We start from the raw sequence: 19,763 nt of genomic DNA, 5'->3' as shown, positions 1-19,763 counted from the left end.
GATAGGTAATTTTTCAGACATACGGCTACTATGTATACGTTTTGTACCATCAGATTAAGCTATCTTTTGAATTTAAGAATCTGATATTCAGCAGTCTCTTACAAACCTCAAAAGCACATCATAATAAAAATATAATGGTATACTTTTAGCAATTCCACACTTAAGCTCAATGAATAAAAAAGTAAAGATTTACATTGAAAAACTGATATGAACTAAAAATTGTTAGCATTAAAAGTAGAGGTGGCTATGTTTTAAAAATGGTCAAAAATTTGTCTCATTCTCTTGCAATGTGATGTTACAAATCCTCTTGTAATTTCAAATCCTCAGATCATGACTATTTTAGGCTTCCTAGAAAGGAACTTACCAGAGATATTAGACAGTAGCTAGTAATGAAAGTCACTAGACGTCCTCATTAATACCTTGTTAATCCTCCAGGCAAAAGTCAGGACTATGCCCTCACATAAGGCCTAAGTTAGAAGAGTTTTTCAGTCTTGGCACTATTGATATTGTAGGCCGGGTAATTCTTGTGTAGATCTGTTTTTGTGTGTTGTGGGGTGTTTAGTGGCATTCCTGGCCTCTACCTACTAAATGCCAGTAGCTCCCCATTTATTTCCTGTTTTGACAACCCGGAACATCTTCAGATTTTACTGAATGTCACTTGGGGAGAAAAGCATCTCCAGTTGAACGGCTCTATTCTACATTGACCCTAACAAAGCCTAAAACCAACCCTGACAAAATCTGCAGGGGAGATAGATATTGAATGTTGGATCCAGCCAAGTTAGAGTACTTGGGAAATGTCTTGGGCTCCCATATGTCCTCCATATCAAAGCATAAAATCAAACCTATGTAATTTAAAAGTTATTAGCCAGTAATTGAGCTGCCTCCCAGAACAAGAATCAATACCCATCAGAGGGAAGATAACAGGATCCAGAATCTCTATAACATACTGCTATCAATGTCCAGTACACAATTAAAAAATTACCAGACACTGAAAGATACAGGAAAATAGGATCCAAAATCAATCAAAAAGATGATAGTAAACAGCAGCAGAATGGGATGTGACCCAAATGTTGGATTTAGCAAAGACTTAAAACAGCTAAAGGACAATATATATTCATAGAATTAAAATAAAATGTAGTCCGATTGAGCCAACAGATTAGGCGTTGGAGAAATGAAAACCACAATAAAGAACCAAATAGGAGGGGATCCCTGGGTGGCTCAGCAGTTTGGCGCCTGCCTTTGGCCCAGGGCGCGATCCTGGAGCCCGGAATCGAGTCCCGCGTCGGGCTCCCGGCATGGAGCCGGCTTCTCCCTCCTCCTGTGTCTCTGCCTCTCTCTCTCTCTCTCTCTCTCTCCTCTGTCTGTCTATCATGAATAAATAAATAAATCTTTAAAAAAGAAAAAAAGAACCAAATAGGAAAGCACTGTAACTAAAGTGAAAAATTCATCAGATAGCTTCCACAGCAGATGGGAGACCACAAAGAAAAGATGAGGGAGCAGAACCTCAGGGACACATGAAAAATAACTCGTTTAATATATGTGTTATAGGAGCACTAGAAAGAAAGTAAGAATGGGGTGGAAACAAACATTAAATGCCAAATTTCCTAAATTTGATGAAAAATGTTGATTTACAAATTCAAGAAAATCACTGAATTCAACGAATGATAAATACCAAGAAAGCAAAACTTAAGCATTGTTGAAAATAGCCAGAAGGGAAAAAAAGTCACGTAACACTGAATTGAACAGTAAGAATACTTGCTGGGTTCTCATCAGAAACAGTGGATATCAGAAAACAATGGAAATGTCTGTAAAATGTTGATGGGGGAAAAAATCTTCAGAATTCTGTATCTGAAGAAAATATTTCTTAAAAATTAAGTGAAATAAAGACATTTTCCTGATAAATGCAAACACAGTAATAAATTAAATCCAGTAGACCTGCAAAACAAAGTGTTCCAGGCATTCTTCTGTTAGAGCAATGAGATCTGATGGAAAACCAAATCTACAGAAAGTAAAAACTAAAGAGTTCTGGGAATGGCAGATAAGTGGGTGGTATAAGAGATTATTTTTATTAGTTCATAATTTACTTAAAAGGACCTGATTGTTCAAAACACAACTAATAGCATTGTACACTGTATTTTATAATATGTGAAGAAACAAATATATCACAAAAAGAAACACAAAAGTAAAAAGTGATGGATAAATGAAATATTGTAAGGCTGTTAGATTTACATATGAAGTATGAAGAAGGATGTGTCAAGGGCAAAGTAACAAGTGTCTAGTTTGAAGTAGTACAATTTTGACTCCAAATAGACTCTGATAAGAAAGCAGTGTTGTCACTGGAAGATTACTAAAAATTAATTTTATAAAAAGCTGAGAAACCAACAGAAGGGATAGAAATAAAATATCAACGAAAAAAACAGAAGAGACAAATGGAAAACAACTAGCAAGGTGGTAGATTTAAGCACACTATTATAATTATATTAAATGTAAAAAATATAAATTACATTAAATGTAAAATCTTCCAACTGAAGGTCAGATTTTAGGTTAGATAATGCAAAACACAGAGATGCATTTTAAATTTCAATTTCAAAGTAAATTGAACATAAAAGGATAGAAAGTTCACATGAAAGGAAAGCACCAACAAAACAAAAAGTCAACTGGATGGGAGAAGATATTTGCAAATAGTATATTTGATAAAGGGGTAATACCCAAAATATATAAATAAGTTATATAACTCAAACCAAAAAAATCAAACAATTTTATTAAAAAATGGGCAGAGGATCTGAACAGTAATTTTTTTTTTTCTCCAAAAAAGACATACAGATGGCCAACAGACACATGAAAAGATGCTTAATATCACTAATCGGGGAAATGCAAATCAAAACCACTATGAGATAGTACCTCACACAAGTCAGAATGGTTAACTTCAAAAAGATAAGAAATAACAAATATTGGTAAAGATGCTGAGAAAAGGGATTTCTTGTGCACTGTTGGTGGAAATGTAAATTGGTGCAGCCACTGTGAAAAACAGTATGGAAGTTCCTAAAAAAATTAGAAATACAATATGGTCTAGTAATTCCATTACTGAGTAGTTACTCAAAGAAAATGAAAACATTAATTTGGAAAGGTATATATACCCCTATGTTTACTATAGCCAATATACAGAAGCAATCCACATGTCCACTGATAGATGAGTGGATAAAGAAGATATGGTATGTATATACAGAATGGAATATTAGTCATAAATAGAATAAAATCTTGCCATTTGAGGCAATATGGATGGACCTAGAATGTATTATGCTGAGTTTAAAATAAGAGAAAGACAACATATAATTTCACTCATATGTGGAATTTAAGAAATAAACAAAAAACTCAAGCAGATACATAAGTACAAAGAACAAACTGGTGGTGGGATTACATTAAATGTGTAGATTGCTTTGGGTATTATGGACATTTTAACAGTATTTGTTCTTCCAATTCATTAGCAGGGAATGTCCTTCCATTTCTTTGTATTTTCTTCAGTTTCTTTCATCAGTGTTTTATAGTTTTTAGAGTACAGGTCTCTTTGGTTAGTTTTATTCCTAGGTATCTTATTGTTTTTAGTTCAATTGTAAATGGGACTGTTTTCTTAATTTCTTCTTCTGCTGCTTCATTATTGGTGAATAGAAATATAAAAGGCTTCTGCACAGCCAACAAAACAATCAACAAAACTAAAAGGCCATCTATGGAGGGGAAGATGTTTGCAAATGACATATCTGATAAAGGGTTAGTATCCAAAATAAATAAAGAATGTATAAAACTCAACACTCAATAAACAAATAATCCAATTGAAAAATGAGCAGAAGACATGAATAGACATTTCTCCAAAGATGACATACAGATGGCCAATAAACACAAAAGATGCTCAACATCACTTGTTATCAGGGAAATGCAAATCAAAACTACAATGAGATATCACCCTGAAACCTGCAGAATGGCTAAAATTGACAACACAAGAAACAACAGGTGTCTGGTGAGGATGTAGAGAAAGGGGAACCCTCTTGCACTGTTGGTGGGAAGGCAAACTGATGCAGGCACTCTGGAAAACTGTGTGGAGGATCCTCAAAAAAGTCAAAAATAGAAGTACCCTATGATCCAGCAATTGCAATACTATGTATTTACCCAAAGAATACACAAATACTAATCTAAAAGGGTACATGCTCCATGATGTTTATAGCAGCATTATCTACAATAGCAAAATATGGAAACAGCCCAAGTGTCCCTTGATCTGATGAATGGATAATGAAAAGGTGATACACACACACACAATGGACTATTAACCATAACAAGAGAATAAAATCTTGCCATTTGTAACAACATGGATGGAGCTAAAGAGTATTATGCTGAGCAAAATAAGTAAGACAAATGCTGTATGATTTTACTCATATGTGGAATTTAAGAAACAAAACAAATGAGCAAAGGGACTAAAAAAGAGAGGCAAACCATGAAACAGTCTTAAATATAGAAAACAAACTGATGGTTACAGGAGGGGAGGCAGATGGGGGAATGGGTCAAAAAGGTGATGGGGATTATGGAATGCACTTGTGATGAGCATTGGTGATACAAGAATTGTTGAATCACTATATTAAGCACCAGAAACTAATATTACACTGTATGTTAACTAACTGGAATTTAAATAAAAGCTTAGAAAAACAACAAAAATTACCAGTATTGGAAATAAAAGGAGGAATACTATTACATTTCTTACCAATTTTAATAGGAGAATAAAGTATTAGGAAAAATATGTTAATAATTTGATAACTAGATGAAGTGGATAAATTTCTTGAAAAACACAACTTAACAAAAGTGACTCAAGAAAAAATAGAAAATTAAAATAGGCATATAACTATTAAAAAACTTGAAATCCTAGTAATGTCAAAAGAATATTCCACAAAGAAAACTCAAGACCAAGAGGTCTTTATTGGTAAATTCTATCATGCACAAAGAAAGAAATAATACCAATCATACATAAATTCTTTTTTCAGAAAATAGAGAATAGAATGTTATTTTATGTGATCAGTCTAACAGTTATACCAAAATCTGACCAAGATTTATAAAGTAAGAGAGTAGAGACAGTTATGGGCTGAATGCTTGAGTTCCTCCAAAGTTCATATAATACCTTGATCTTGGATCTCTAGCTTCCAGAACTTTGAGAAATAAATTTCTGTTGTTTACAGCCACTTACTCTATGGCATTTTGTTATAGCAGCCTGAATTGACTAAGACAGTAAGATAGTGACCAGTATCCCTCATGAACATAGATTAAAAAATCCTCAACAAAGTGTTGGCAGATTGAATCCATTAAGGTTTACAAAAGGATGCATCCTACAAGTACAATTTATCAAAGTGCAAGCTTATTTTAATGTTTGAAAGTCACACAATATAATTAACCACATTAACTGAACAAAGATGCAACATCATATGATCATCTCAACAAATGTAGAAAAATATTTTGGTAAAATTGAACAAGCATTCAAGATAAAAAACATTCAGCATAGTAGAAATAGAAGGAAATTTCCTTATTCAGATAAAGCTATCTATGAAAAATCCAAAGCTAACATAATTTAATGCTTAAAAAAACTAATCAGCAGTCTCTCTCATAGATCAGGAATAAGGCAACAATGTCCAAAGCCATCACTTCTACTCTCCTACTGGAATAATTGTACAATAAAGCAACTAAAAGAAATAAAAGGCATAAAATTGGAAAGGAAGAAGAAAAACCATTTTTATTTGCAGTTCATTTGATTCTATATGGAAAATCCTAAGGTGTTTTCTAAAAAACATTTAGTGAAGTTATCAAAATCATAGAATGCAGGATCAAAATGTAAAACTAATTGTTTTTATATATACTAACAATTTACATTTGAAAAGTGAAAAAAAATTTTTTACAATACACCAAAAAAGATAAAATACTTAGGTTTAATAGAAAGCGTGCAAGACAGCTACACTGAAAACTTCAAATGGTTGATAACAGAACCTTAAAAAGACCTAAATAGATTTACCATGGTTATTGATTGGAAGATTCAATATTGTTAAGAAGTTCATTCTACCTAGATTTATCTGTAAATTCAATGACATGCCAATTAACATCCCAGCAGCCCTCCTACACTTTTAAAAAGAAGTTGAGGGATCCCTGGGTGGCACAGCGGTTTAGCGCCTGCCTTTGGCCCAGGGCGCGATCCTGGAGACCCGGGATCGAATCCCACATCGGGCTCCCGGTGCATGGAGCCTGCTTCTCCCTCTGCCTGTGTCTCTGCCTCTCTCTCTCTCTCTGTGTGACTATCATAAATAAATAAAAATTAAAAAAAAAGAAGTTGAAAACTTTATTCTAATATTTATATGGAAATGCAAAGGATCTAGAGTAGCCAAAACAATGCTGAGGCAGAATGAAGTTGGAGGATTTGCATTATCTTGTTTTGGGACTTAAAAGGAAGCTATGGTGTTCAACTTAGAATGGTCTTGGCATAAAGGTAAACATATGTCAGTGGCACAGTATAGAGCATCTGGAATAGGCTTTCCATGTATGGTCAACTTTCCTTTTTCTTTTTAGATTTTTTTTTTTAATTTATTAATGAGAGACACGGAGAGAGACAGAGACATAGGCAGAAGGAGAAGCAGACTCCCCATGGGGAGCCTGATGCTGGACTCAATCCCATGATCCCAGGATTATACCCTGAGCCAAAGGCAGATGCTCAACCACTGAACCACCCAGGCATCCCAACTTTTCTTTTTAGCATGGGAACTACTAATTCTTTTTCAATGGAGGAGAGAGAGTCTTTTCAAAAAATGATGCTGGAACAAGTAGATATCCTTTAAAAAAATATAGTAATATACCTTGACAGTCATCTCGAAAAGTACACAAAAGTGTCTTTGAAATTTATGATATACAAGGTAACATCATGTAATTTCTATGAGAAAATATAAGAGCAAATGTTTGCTACTTTGTGATAGGCAAAGATTTATCAGAGAGGTCATAGAAGAGTACTCACCATAAAAAATGATAAATTAGACTTCATCAACATTATAACGGCCTACTTTCCAGAAGCCACCATTAAGGAAATGAAAAAACAAACCACAGAATGGAAGAAAACATTCACAATATATATATCTAATAAAGGGCTTAAACCAGAATATATAAAGTATTCTTGCAATGCAGTAATAACAGAACAAAAAGCTAAATGAAAAAAAGACTTAGATACTTTACAAGAGAAGATATGTGAATGGTTGGTCAATAGGCATATGAAAAGGTGCTCAATATCTTTATTCATCAAATCCAATAAGACCATTGGATTCAATTGGAAATCAAATATACAATTATTTTACAATCACACCACCTATTAATGTTATATAACTCAAGCCAAATCTACATTAAACCACAATGAGGTACTACTTCATATCCACTAAAAGTGCTAAAATTAAAAACAGTGATAATAGTAATTCTTTGCAAGGATATGGAGCAGCTGGAGCTCTTAGAAATTGTTGGTGGGGATGTAAAATTTCCATCTACTTTGGAACACAGTTTTGCAGTTTTATATAAATATTCACTTAACATATGATCTGACAATTCCACACAGAGATTTATCCCAGTGAAATGACAACCAATATCTACGTTTATGTGCAAGGCCTGTACATGTTTATAGCTGCTCTGGTAATAATAGCCAGTGATTGGAAACCATTGAAAGTTACGTCATAGATGAACAATAAACAAGCTATGTTATAGTCATACAATGGAATACTATTCATCCATAAAAAATAAACTATTAATTTATACACAAATATAGCTGAATCTCAAAAACATGTTATTTGAAAGAAGTAATGAGCTCACATGTGACTCAAACTGAAGGATGACCATGACTGGCCCAGAACACTGAACTTTTCTTATGTCTGAGTAAGAGTCACTTCGGATCCGTAAATCAACACTATTCTGGTGAACCAACTTTATATGATCTCGTGAAAGAAAAACTGGTCAGTGGAAGTGATTTGCCTACTAGGCCACCCTCCTGGAATTGGGACCTGTTCTTGGGATTCCAGGCAAGTCTCACAGGTGTGGAGTATAGAGTTCCTCAAGGCATCTGGTAAACTTATATGCAGGCTAGATGTTTGGAGAATGTCCAAAATAGGAGAAACAGAGATGAGGACCATGTAGATTCTGGTCTGAGCTCAAGGTTCTCTACCTGGACAGATTTGCTGGTCATGGCCAGTCCCAGGCATCTGAGGCAGACTTAGAAGATTTTGAAGAATGCCCTCTAAAGTACAGTAACTGTTAGGTTATACCAAGGAGGTACAGACTGCTTGATTTTAAGGGCAACAAGTGATGCTAGAATAATTGGATATCTACGTGCAGAAAATGAACTTTGATCCAAATGTCACATATATACAAAACCAACCCAAAATAGATCATAGATGTAAATATAAAACTTGAACACTCTTAGTAGAGAACATAGAAGAAAATCTTTGTGACATTGTATTTGGCAGAGATTTCTTAGTAACAATACCAAAAGCACAACCTATAAAAGAAAAAAAATAATAAATTGGACTTCAAATTAAAAACTTCCACTTTTGAGGGGGAGGAGCAAGATGGCGGAGGAGTAGGGTCTCCAAATCACCTGTCTCCACCAAACTACCTAGAAAACCTTCAAATTATCCTGAAAGTCTATGAATTCGGCCTGAGATTTAAAGAGAGACCAGCTGGAATGCTACAGTGAGAAGAGTTCGCGCATCTATCAAGGTAGGAAGACGGGGAAAAAGAAATAAAGGAACAAAGGCCTCCAAGGGGGAGGGGCCCCGCGAGGAGCCGGGCTGAGGCCGGGGCGAGTGTCCCCAGGACAGGAGAGCCCCGTCCCGGAGACGCAGGAGCTGCACCGACCTTCCCGGGCGGAAAGGGGCTCGTGGGGAGGTGGAGCAGGACCAGGAGGGCGAGGAGGCCCTCGGGCTCCCGGGGACAGTAACAGCAACTGCGCGCCCAGGAGAGTGCGCCGAGCTCCCTAAGGGCTGCAGCGCGCACGGCGGGACCCGGCGGGACCCGGAGCAGCTGAAGGGGCTCGGGCGGCGGCTCCGCGGAGGGGGCTGCGGGGCCCCGGGAGCAGCTCGGAGGGGCTCGGGCAGAAGAAGAGGCTCCGTGCGGAGGGGGCTGCGCGGTTCCAGGAGCAGCTCGGAGGGGCTCGGGCGGCAGCTCCGCGGAGGGGGTTGCGCGGCCCGGGAGCGCGAATCCACCAGCGCAGGCCCCGGAGCACAGGGCGCCGGGACACAGCCCAGGATCCCGCCTCCCCCGGGACAGGCAGAGGCCGGGAGGGCCCAGGACAGCAAGGACGCTCCTGCCCCAGCTGAGCACAACAGCGGCCCCGCCCCGGAGCCTCCAGGCCCTGCAGACGGAGTTCCTGCCGGAGCTGACTCCAGGTTTCCAGAGCTGCCCCGCCACTGGGGCTGTTCCTCCTGCGGCCTCACGGGGTAAACAACCCCCACCGAGCCCTGCACCATGCAGGGGCACAGCAGCTCCCCCAACTGCTAACACCTGAAAATCAGCACAACAGGCCCCTCCCCCAGAACACCAGCTAGACTGACAACTTCCAGGAGAAGCCAAGGGACTTAAAGAACACAGAATCAGAAGATACTCCCCGGTGGTTCTTTTTTTGTTTGTTTTTGTTTTTGTTTTTGTTTTGTTTTGCTTTTTGATTTGTTTCCTTCCCCCACCCCCTTTTTTTCTCCTTTCTTTTTCTTTCTCTTTTTCTTCTTTTTTTTTCTTTTTTTTTCTTTTTTTTTCTTTTTCTTCCCTTTTTTTTTCTCTTTCTCTTTTCTTTCCTTCTTTCTCTCCTCTCTTTTTCTCTTTTTCCCAATACAACTTGCTTTTGGCCACTCTGCACTGAGCAAAATGACTAGAAGGAAAACCTCACCTCAAAAGAAAGAATCAGAAACAGTCCTCTCTCCCACAGAGTTACAAAATCTGGATTACAATTCAATGTCAGAAAGCCAATTCAGAAGCACTATTATACAGCTACTGGTGGCTCTAGAAAAAAGTATAAAGGACTCAAGAGACTTCATGACTGCAGAATTTAGAGCTAATCAGGCAGAAATTAAAAACCAATTGAATGAGATGCAATCCAAACTAGAAGTCCTAACGACGAGGGTTAACGAGGTGGAAGAACGAGTGAGTGACCTAGAAGACAAGTTGACAGCAAAGAGGGAAACTGAGGAAAAAAGAGACAAACAATTAAAAGACCATGAAGATAGATTAAGGGAAATAAACGACAGCCTGAGGAAGAAAAACCTACGTTTAATTGGGGTTCCCGAGGGCGCCGAAAGGGACAGAGGGCCAGAATATGTATTTGAACAAATTCTAGCTGAAAACTTTCCTAATCTGGGAAGGGAAACAGGCATTCAGATCCAGGAAATAGAGAGATCCCCCCCTAAAATCAATAAAAACCGTTCAACACCTCGACATTTAATTGTGAAGCTTGCAAATTCCAAAGATAAGGAGAAGATCCTTAAAGCAGCAAGAGACAAGAAATCCCTGACTTTTATGGGGAGGAGTATTAGGGTAACAGCAGACCTCTCCACAGAGACCTGGCAGGCCAGAAAGGGCTGGCAGGATATATTCAGGGTCCTAAATGAAAAGAACATGCAACCAAGAATACTTTATCCAGCAAGGCTCTCATTCAAAATGGAAGGAGAGATAAAGAGCTTCCAAGACAGGCAGCAACTAAAAGAATATGTGACCTCCAAACCAGCTCTGCAAGAAATTTTAAGGGGGCCTCTTAAAATTCCCCTTTAAGAAGAAGTTCAGTGGAACAGTCCACAAAAACAAAGACTGAATAGATATCATGATGACACTAAACTCATATCTCTCAATAGTAACTCTGAATGTGAACGGGCTTAATGACCCCATCAAAAGGCGCAGGGTTTCAGACTGGATAAAAAAGCAGGACCCATCTATTTGCTGTCTACAAGAGACTCATTTTAGACAGAAGGACACCTACAGCCTGAAAATAAAAGGTTGGAGAACCATTTACCATTCGAATGGTCCTCAAAAGAAAGCAGGGGTAGCCATCCTTATATCAGATAAACTAAAATTTACCCCAAAGACTGTAGTGAGAGATGAAGAGGGACACTATATCATACTTAAAGGATCTATTCAACAAGAGGACTTAACAATCCTCAATATATATGCTCCGAATGTGGGAGCTGCCAAATATATAAATCAATTATTAACCAAAGTGAAGAAATACTTAGATAACAATACACTTATACTTGGTGACTTCAATCTAGCTCTTTCTATACTCGATAGGTCTTCTAAGCAAAACATCTCCAAAGAAACGAGAGCTTTAAATGATACACTGGACCAGATGGATTTCACAGATATCTACAGAACTTTACATCCAAACTCAACTGAATACACATTCTTCTCAAGCGCACATGGAACTTTCTCCAGAATAGACCACATATTGGGTCACAAATCGGGTCTGAACCGATACCAAAAGATTGGGATTGTCCCCTGCATATTCTCGGACCATAATGCCTTGAAATTAGAACTAAATCACAACAAGAAGTTTGGAAGGACCTCAAACACATGGAGGTTAAGGACCATCCTGCTAAAAGATAAAAGGGTCAACCAGGAAATTAAGGAAGAATTAAAAAGATTCATGGAAACTAATGAGAATGAAGATACAACCGTTCAAAATCTTTGGGATGCAGCAAAAGCAGTCCTAAGGGGGAAATACATCGCAATACAAGCATCCATTCAAAAACTGGAAAGAACTCAAATACAAAAGCTAACCTTACACATAAAGGAGCTAGAGAAAAAACAGCAAATAGATCCTACACCCAAGAGAAGAAGGGAGCTAATAAAGATTCGAGCAGAACTCAACGAAATCGAGACCAGAAGAACTGTGGAACAGATCAACAGAACCAGGAGTTGGTTCTTTGAAAGAATTAATAAGATAGATAAACCATTAGCCAGCCTTATTAAAAAGAAGAGAGAGAAGACTCAAATTAATAAAATCATGAATGAGAAAGGAGAGATCACTACCAACACCAAGGAAATACAAACGATTTTAAAAACATATTATGAACAGCTATACGCCAATAAATTAGGCAATCTAGAAGAAATGGACGCATTCCTGGAAAGCCACAAACTACCAAAACTGGAACAGGAAGAAATAGAAAACCTGAACAGGCCAATAACCAGGGAGGAAATTGAAGCAGTCATCAAAAACCTCCCAAGACACAAGAGTCCAGGGCCAGATGGCTTCCCAGGAGAATTTTATCAAACGTTTAAAGAAGAAATCATACCTATTCTCCTAAAGCTGTTTGGAAAGATAGAAAGAGATGGAGTACTTCCAAATTCGTTCTATGAAGCCAGCATCACCTTAATTCCAAAGCCAGACAAAGACCCCGCCAAAAAGGAGAATTACAGACCAATATCCCTGATGAACATGGATGCAAAAATTCTCAACAAGATACTGGCCAATAGGATCCAACAGTACATTAAGAAAATTATTCACCATGACCAAGTAGGATTTATCCCTGGGACACAAGGCTGGTTCAACACCCGTAAAACAATCAATGTGATTCATCATATCAGCAAGAGAAAAACCAAGAACCATATGATCCTCTCATTGGATGCAGAGAAAGCATTTGACAAAATACAGCATCCATTCCTGATCAAAACTCTTCAGAGTGTAGGGATAGAGGGAACATTCCTCGACATCTTAAAAGCCATCTATGAAAAGCCCACAGCAAATATCATTCTCAATGGGGAAGCACTGGGAGCCTTTCCCCTAAGATCAGGAACAAGACAGGGATGTCCACTCTCACCACTGCTATTCAACATAGTACTGGAAGTCCTAGCCTCAGCAATCAGACAACAAAAAGACATTAAAGGCATTCAAATTGGCAAAGAAGAAGTCAAACTCTCCCTCTTCGCCGATGACATGATACTCTACATAGAAAACCCAAAAGTCTCCACCCCAAGATTGCTAGAACTCATACAGCAATTCGGTAGCGTGGCAGGATACAAAATCAATGCCCAGAAGTCAGTGGCATTTCTATACACTAACAATGAGACTGAAGAAAGAGAAATTAAGGAGTCAATCCCATTTACAATTGCACCCAAAAGCATAAGATACCTAGGAATAAACCTAACCAAAGATGTAAAGGATCTATACCCTCAAAACTATAGAACACTTCTGAAAGAAATTGAGGAAGACACAAAGAGATGGAAAAATATTCCATGCTCATGGATTGGCAGAATTAATATTGTGAAAATGTCAATGTTACCCAGGGCAATATACACGTTTAATGCAATCCCTATCAAAATACCATGGACTTTCTTCAGAGAGTTAGAACAAATTATTTTAAGATTTGTGTGGAATCAGAAAAGACCCCGAATAGCCAGGGGAATTTTAAAAAAGAAAACCATATTTGGGGGCATCACAATGCCAGATTTCAGGTTGTACTACAAAGCTGTGGTCATCAAGACAGTGTGGTACTGGCACAAAAACAGACACATAGATCAGTGGAACAGAATAGAGAATCCAGAAGTGGACCCTGAACTTTATGGGCAACTAATATTCGATAAAGGAGGAAAGACTATCCATTGGAAGAAAGACAGTCTCTTCAATAAATGGTGCTGGGAAAATTGGACATCCACATGCAGAAGAATGAAACTAGACCACTCTCTTTCACCATACACAAAGATAAACTCAAAATGGATGAAAGATCTAAATGTGAGACAAGATTCCATCAAAATCCTAGAGAAGAACACAGGCAACACCCTTTTTGAACTCGGCCATAGTAACTTCTTGCAAGATACATCCACGAAGGCAAAAGAAACAAAAGCAAAAATGAACTATTGGGACTTCATCAAGATAAGAAGCTTTTGCACAGCAAAGGATACAGTCAACAAAACTCAAAGACAACCTACAGAATGGGAGAAGATATTTGCAAATGACATATCAGATAAAGGGCTAGTTTCCAAGATCTATAAAGAACTTATTAAACTCAACACCAAAGAAACAAACAATCCAATCATGAAATGGGCAAAAGACATGAACAGAAATCTCACAGAAGAAGACATAGACATGGCCAACATGCACATGAGAAAATGCTCTGCATCACTTGCCATCAGGGAAATACAAATCAAAACCACAATGAGATACCACCTCACACCAGTGAGAATGGGAAAAATTAACAAGGCAGGAAACAACAAATGTTGGAGAGGATGTGGAGAAAAGGGAACCCTCTTGCACTGTTGGTGGGAATGTGAACTGGTGCAGCCACTGTGGAAAACTGTGTGGAGGTTCCTCAAACAGTTAAAAATATACCTGCCCTACGACCCAGCAATTGCACTGTTGGGGATTTACCCCAAAGATACAAATGCAATGAAACGCTGGGACACCTGCACCCCGATGTTTCTAGCAGCAATGGCCACGATAGCCAAACTGTGGAAGGAGCCTCGGTGTCCAACGAAAGATGAATGGATCAAGAAGATGTGGTTTATGTATACAATGGAATATTACTCAGCTATTAGAAATGACAAATACCCACCATTTGCTTCAACGTGGATGGAACTGGAGGGTATTATGCTGAGTGAAGTAAGTCAGTCGGAGAAGGACAAACATTATATGTTCTCATTCATTTGGGGAATATAAATAATAGTGAAAGGGAAAATAAGGGAAGGGAGAAGAAATGTGTGGGAAATATCAGAAAGGGAGACAGAACGTAAAGACTGCTAACTCTGGGAAACGAACTAGGGGTGGTAGAAGGGGAGGAGGGCGGGGGGTGGGAGTGAATGGGTGACGGGCACTGGGTGTTATTCTGTATGTTAGTAAATTGAACACCAATAAAAAAAATAATAATAAAAAAAAAAAAAATAAAAAAAAAAAAAATAAAAACTTCCACTTTTTAAAAGTATTTTAAAAGTGTCTTTTCATTATCAGAATGCAAAGACAAGTCGCAAATTGGAAAAATATTTAAAATTCTTACATCTGGTAGAAGATTTCTATGTTAAATATACTAAAATTTTATTATTTATATTTTAAAATATTTTATTTATTTGATGGGATGAGCATTGGGTGTTACACTATATGTTGGCAAATTGAACTCCAATAAAAAATATACAAAAAAAGAGATTTTATTAATTTATTCATGAGAGTCAGAGAGAGAGAGAGAGAGGCAGAGACACAGGCAGAGGGAGAAGCAGGCTTCCTGCGAGGAGCCTGAAGTGGGACTCGATCCCCAATCCTAGGATTATGCCCTGAACCGAAGGCAGCCGCTCAACTGCTGAGCCACCCAGGCATCCCTATACCAAAATTTTAAATGAGAATTAAATAACCCAACAAAAATATAGGTAAAAGATATGAACTGACATTTTATCAAAGATACGTAGATGAAAAATAAGCACATGAAAAGATGCTTATCATTAGTCTTTATGGAAACATGAACAGTGAAATACTCTATACCTATTGTAATGTCTAAAACCAAAAAGACTGATCTTAACAAGTGGTAATGAGGATGTGGAACAACTAGAAATCGCTGGTGGGAATGTAGAACAAAAATAGTTCAGCAATTTCTTAAAATATGGCAAATATATATTTAACCTTTCAATTCTTAGGTATTTAAACAGAACAAATGAAAGTACATTTCATACAAAGACTTGCACACCAATGTTCATAGGAGCTTTATTTTTATTTAATTTTTATGTTTTTAAAGATTTTATTTATTTATTCATGAGACACACAGAGTAAGAGGCAGACACATAGGCAGAGGGAGAAGCAGGCTCCATGCAGGGAGCCTGATGCAGGACTTGATCACAGGACCCTGGGATCATGCCCTGAGCCAAAGGCAGATGCTCAACCACTGAGCGACCCAGGTGTCACTATTTTTATTTTTTCATATTAGCTTTACATATATTTTTTCATATCAGCAAACCAGAAGTGACCCAAGTGTTCAACAGGTAAAAAGAGGAACAAATGGGTGTATGGATACAATACTACTCAGCAAATAAAAAGGTATAAACAATTGCTACATGCAGCAGCATGGATGCACATAAACATATTTAAGCTGAGTGAAAGAAGCCTGATGAAAAGCCTACTGCTTTTATATTCCCATTATGTGAAATTCTAGAAAAAGCAAATTCATTTAGAGTGTGCCCAAGACTCCTTAATGTTTCCTTCAGCTTGACTAACTTTTTTTTTTTTTTTTTAATTTTGTTAGTTAACATACAGGGTACTATTGGTTTCTGGAGTAGAATTTAGCAATTCATCATGTATATACAACAACAGCCAATGCTCATCACCACAAGTGCCCTCTTTAATACCCATCACCCATCTAGCGCATCCTCCACCCACCTTTTTCCATCAACCCCATTTGTTCTCTGTCATTAAGAGTCACTTAAGGCTTGTTTCCTTCTCTCTCTTTTTTTTCTTTTCCCCCTTCCCACATGTTCACCTATTTTCTTAAATTCCATGTATGAGTGAGATCGTATGGCCTTTGTCTTTCTCTATTTCACTTAGCATAATACAATCTAGCTCCATATGTGCCATTGCAAATGATAAGATTTCATTAATTTTGATGGCTGAATAATGTTATATATATATATATATTTATACATATATACACACACATACATACCACATCTTATTTATTCATTCATCAGTGACTAAATTTTTTTTAAAGATTTATTTGAGAGACAGAGAGAGAGAAAGGGAGAGAGAGAGAGAGCAAGAGCGTGAGCCTGCACTCGAGTGGGGAGAGAGGCAGAGGGAGAGAATCCCAAAGGAGACTCCTTGCTGAGCACGGAGTCTGATCCCAAGACCCATGAGATCACAACCTGAGCTAAAATCACGCATTGGACACTTAACCAACTGAGTCACCAGGCGCTCCTAATTAGTGACTAAACTTTATGTGGGTCTGTTCTTGACATAGCCCCTGCCCTCCTGTTCCCTAGAGCATTTGCTCTAGCAAACTTAGAATTGTGAATTCTTTCTTTGCGATGTAATTCTCCCCCCAGCCTATTGAAACAGTCTTTACTTCCATTGTAATAGACTTGAATAAAGTTTATTCTAGTTAATCTAAATGTGGTGCAATTTTCTTGATGAGGGACAGACCAGTGACTGTCTAGGGATTGGGGAAGCTGTGAGAGAAAGATTACAAAGGTGTATGACAAAACATGGGCACTGTGGACATAGTATTTTGTGTTTGGGGAGTAGTGATGATTTTATGAGTATATTTATGTCAGATTGTTTCATCATCAATTATATCTCCATAAAGCTGTTAAAATTATGTATATGATCTGACCCAATAATTTGACTTTTAGAACTCTATTAAAATAATTGTGTGTGTGTGTGTGTATATATATATATATAGAGAGAGAGAGAGAGAGAGAGAGAGACTTGTGATAAGGATATATGAGGTAGAGTTTGAAAAAAAACTGGAAACAACCTTTTTATCAAGGAGAATTAATAAATTATGGTATATTCATAGTACTATGCAGCTATTAAAAGAATGAGTGGAAAGATCAAGAGCAAACTGAAAATATGTATGTATGTTATTTTATGACTTTACTTATATGAATAAATATCTAAGTACACAGGAAAAAAATTAACACTAAAGCTTAATTGTGGTTGACTCTGGAGAGGTAATTCGAATTGTGAAGGGATATATGAGGGAGGATATATAAACTTTTACTGTGTAAAAAGTTTATGTATTTTATATCAATAACTTGCTTATCTTTGAGAGCTTGATTATCTGCTTTCTCCTTCATGTCCTCTAATATTGGCCACTATTCTGGGGTGTACATTAACAACTAAAAGCTTGTTCTTTTTCTATTATTTTCCAGTTTTTTTAAAAAAAATTTATTCATGAGAGACAGAGAGAGAGAGAGAGAGAGAGAGAGAGAAAGAGAGGCAGAGACATAGGCAGAAGGAGAAGCAGGCTCCATGCAGGGAGCCTGATGTGGGGACTTGATCCCGGGACTCCAGGATCACACCCTGGGCCAAAGGTGGGCACTAGACCACTGAGCCACCCAGGGATACCCCTATTTTCCAGTTTTTAAAATAGTGATTGGTTTCCTAGTATCCTCCTCCTCCATCCTCCAAAGATGACCTATGAGGGTTTTTTTCCCCCAAGAGGGTGACATGAACTCAAGGATTTAAGCATATTTCATGTGTTTCAACCCATTGCCTGTACTATCTTATTCATACTCAAATTCTCCCATCTTTGGTCACTATTTGCTTATTCAGGTTGGTTCCTGAGTTCTACTCAGTATGTAATTTGATTACACGATTCCTGGTATATTAAAGTGCTTCAAGTGCATGTTTTACATTTCCTCTCCCAAACTTGGAATCAGCTATTTTCCCAACAAGCCCTGATTCGTGTTAATGGGAAATTGATGTGAGAGTTGGTTATTGCTATGGGGTTGATAATTGTTTTCTAGATCTTTTCAGTGGATAGAACTTGGTATGTTCTAAAATCATCTTCAAAAGCACAAAGATGTAGTAATACTTAATCTTCCAGCTAACACATTGTTAGATACTGCTGGGTATTTAAAAAAAGGATAATAGAAAAAACGGTCATTGATATTCAGTAAGTTCATACTACACTTGGAGTTTACTGATTTTGCCGAAGAATAAGAAATATTGAGTAGCATATTTTGAATCAATCCCTTGATGTGAATACCAATTATGAGTTCTTTTTATCAGTGCTGGGTTCAGATACTGTTAAGAAAAACTATTAATGAGGAGAAATGGAAGGCTGGAGTTTTTGTGTGTTCTATGATCTAGATATAATTGTAACAAATGTTCTCTGCTTAGAATTCTTTTTTTTTTTTTTTCTGAGTGAAAATCTGCTTAGGGAATTGAATTATTTAAGTGGAGAATTTTTGGATTATTAATTATGTCTACCTTTTATTTCAATTGCTCCCTATTTGGAATCTTTTCTTTCCAGCATCGTTAAGCTTTTTACTTCCAGTGGTTGCATTGAAATCTTAGAATTAATGGAATCTGAATTACATTTAAACTAAAAATACAAAACCAAAAAACAAGAACTTCTTCCTTACTTTACTTACAAATCATTCAGCTTACAAAATGGGAAACTTTCCGATGCTTTTTATAAACCTAGGTTAAGTCTGGGTCTTTTCAGGATTTAGCTTTCAAATTAAGCAAAGTTTCATGAAACGTGACATTTTGTTTCCCTGGGTGCTACACATAAACATATTTAAACAAATCCCGATCTGGAACAGCCATTCAACACTTTAGCTGGACTCTCCAAAATTAGGTTGAAGAAATTCTTAAAAATCAATTAAAATTACCTTGCTTTGTAAAATTTCACCTGTTTTCAGGTTTCTGATGGCTTTCATCCCAACTTTTAACCCCGTCCAAGTTTATTTGAAAACCAGTCTGTGTTGGCTTTAGAATTGACCTGCCCTTGTCCCAGATTCATCCCACTCAAATTGCAGCCCAGGTTAGTCCAAAACTCATCTCTAGAAATCTTTTTTTTTTCTCCTGTGAGAGAAGAATCTGGCTGTATTTTGGGGAGTAGGACTGATTTCAGAAATTATAGATTTAATAATCTTTGAATTTTTACAAATATTTCCATCCTTAACCTAAAAATGTGTTTTGCTAGCAAAATAGAATCCAACACTATATCTAAGTCATGACCCATTTTCTCATTTCTAGATCTCTCCATCTTCCCTTGGTCTGGGGCTTAATTACTGTTTTAACTACATCCTCT

This window comes from Canis aureus, chromosome 28, assembly GCF_053574225.1.
Source record: "Canis aureus isolate CA01 chromosome 28, VMU_Caureus_v.1.0, whole genome shotgun sequence".
In the NCBI taxonomy this organism is placed as follows: Eukaryota; Metazoa; Chordata; class Mammalia; order Carnivora; family Canidae; genus Canis; species Canis aureus.
The sequence above is the reverse complement of the archived record's forward strand: the minus strand, read 5'-3'. Positions refer to the sequence as shown.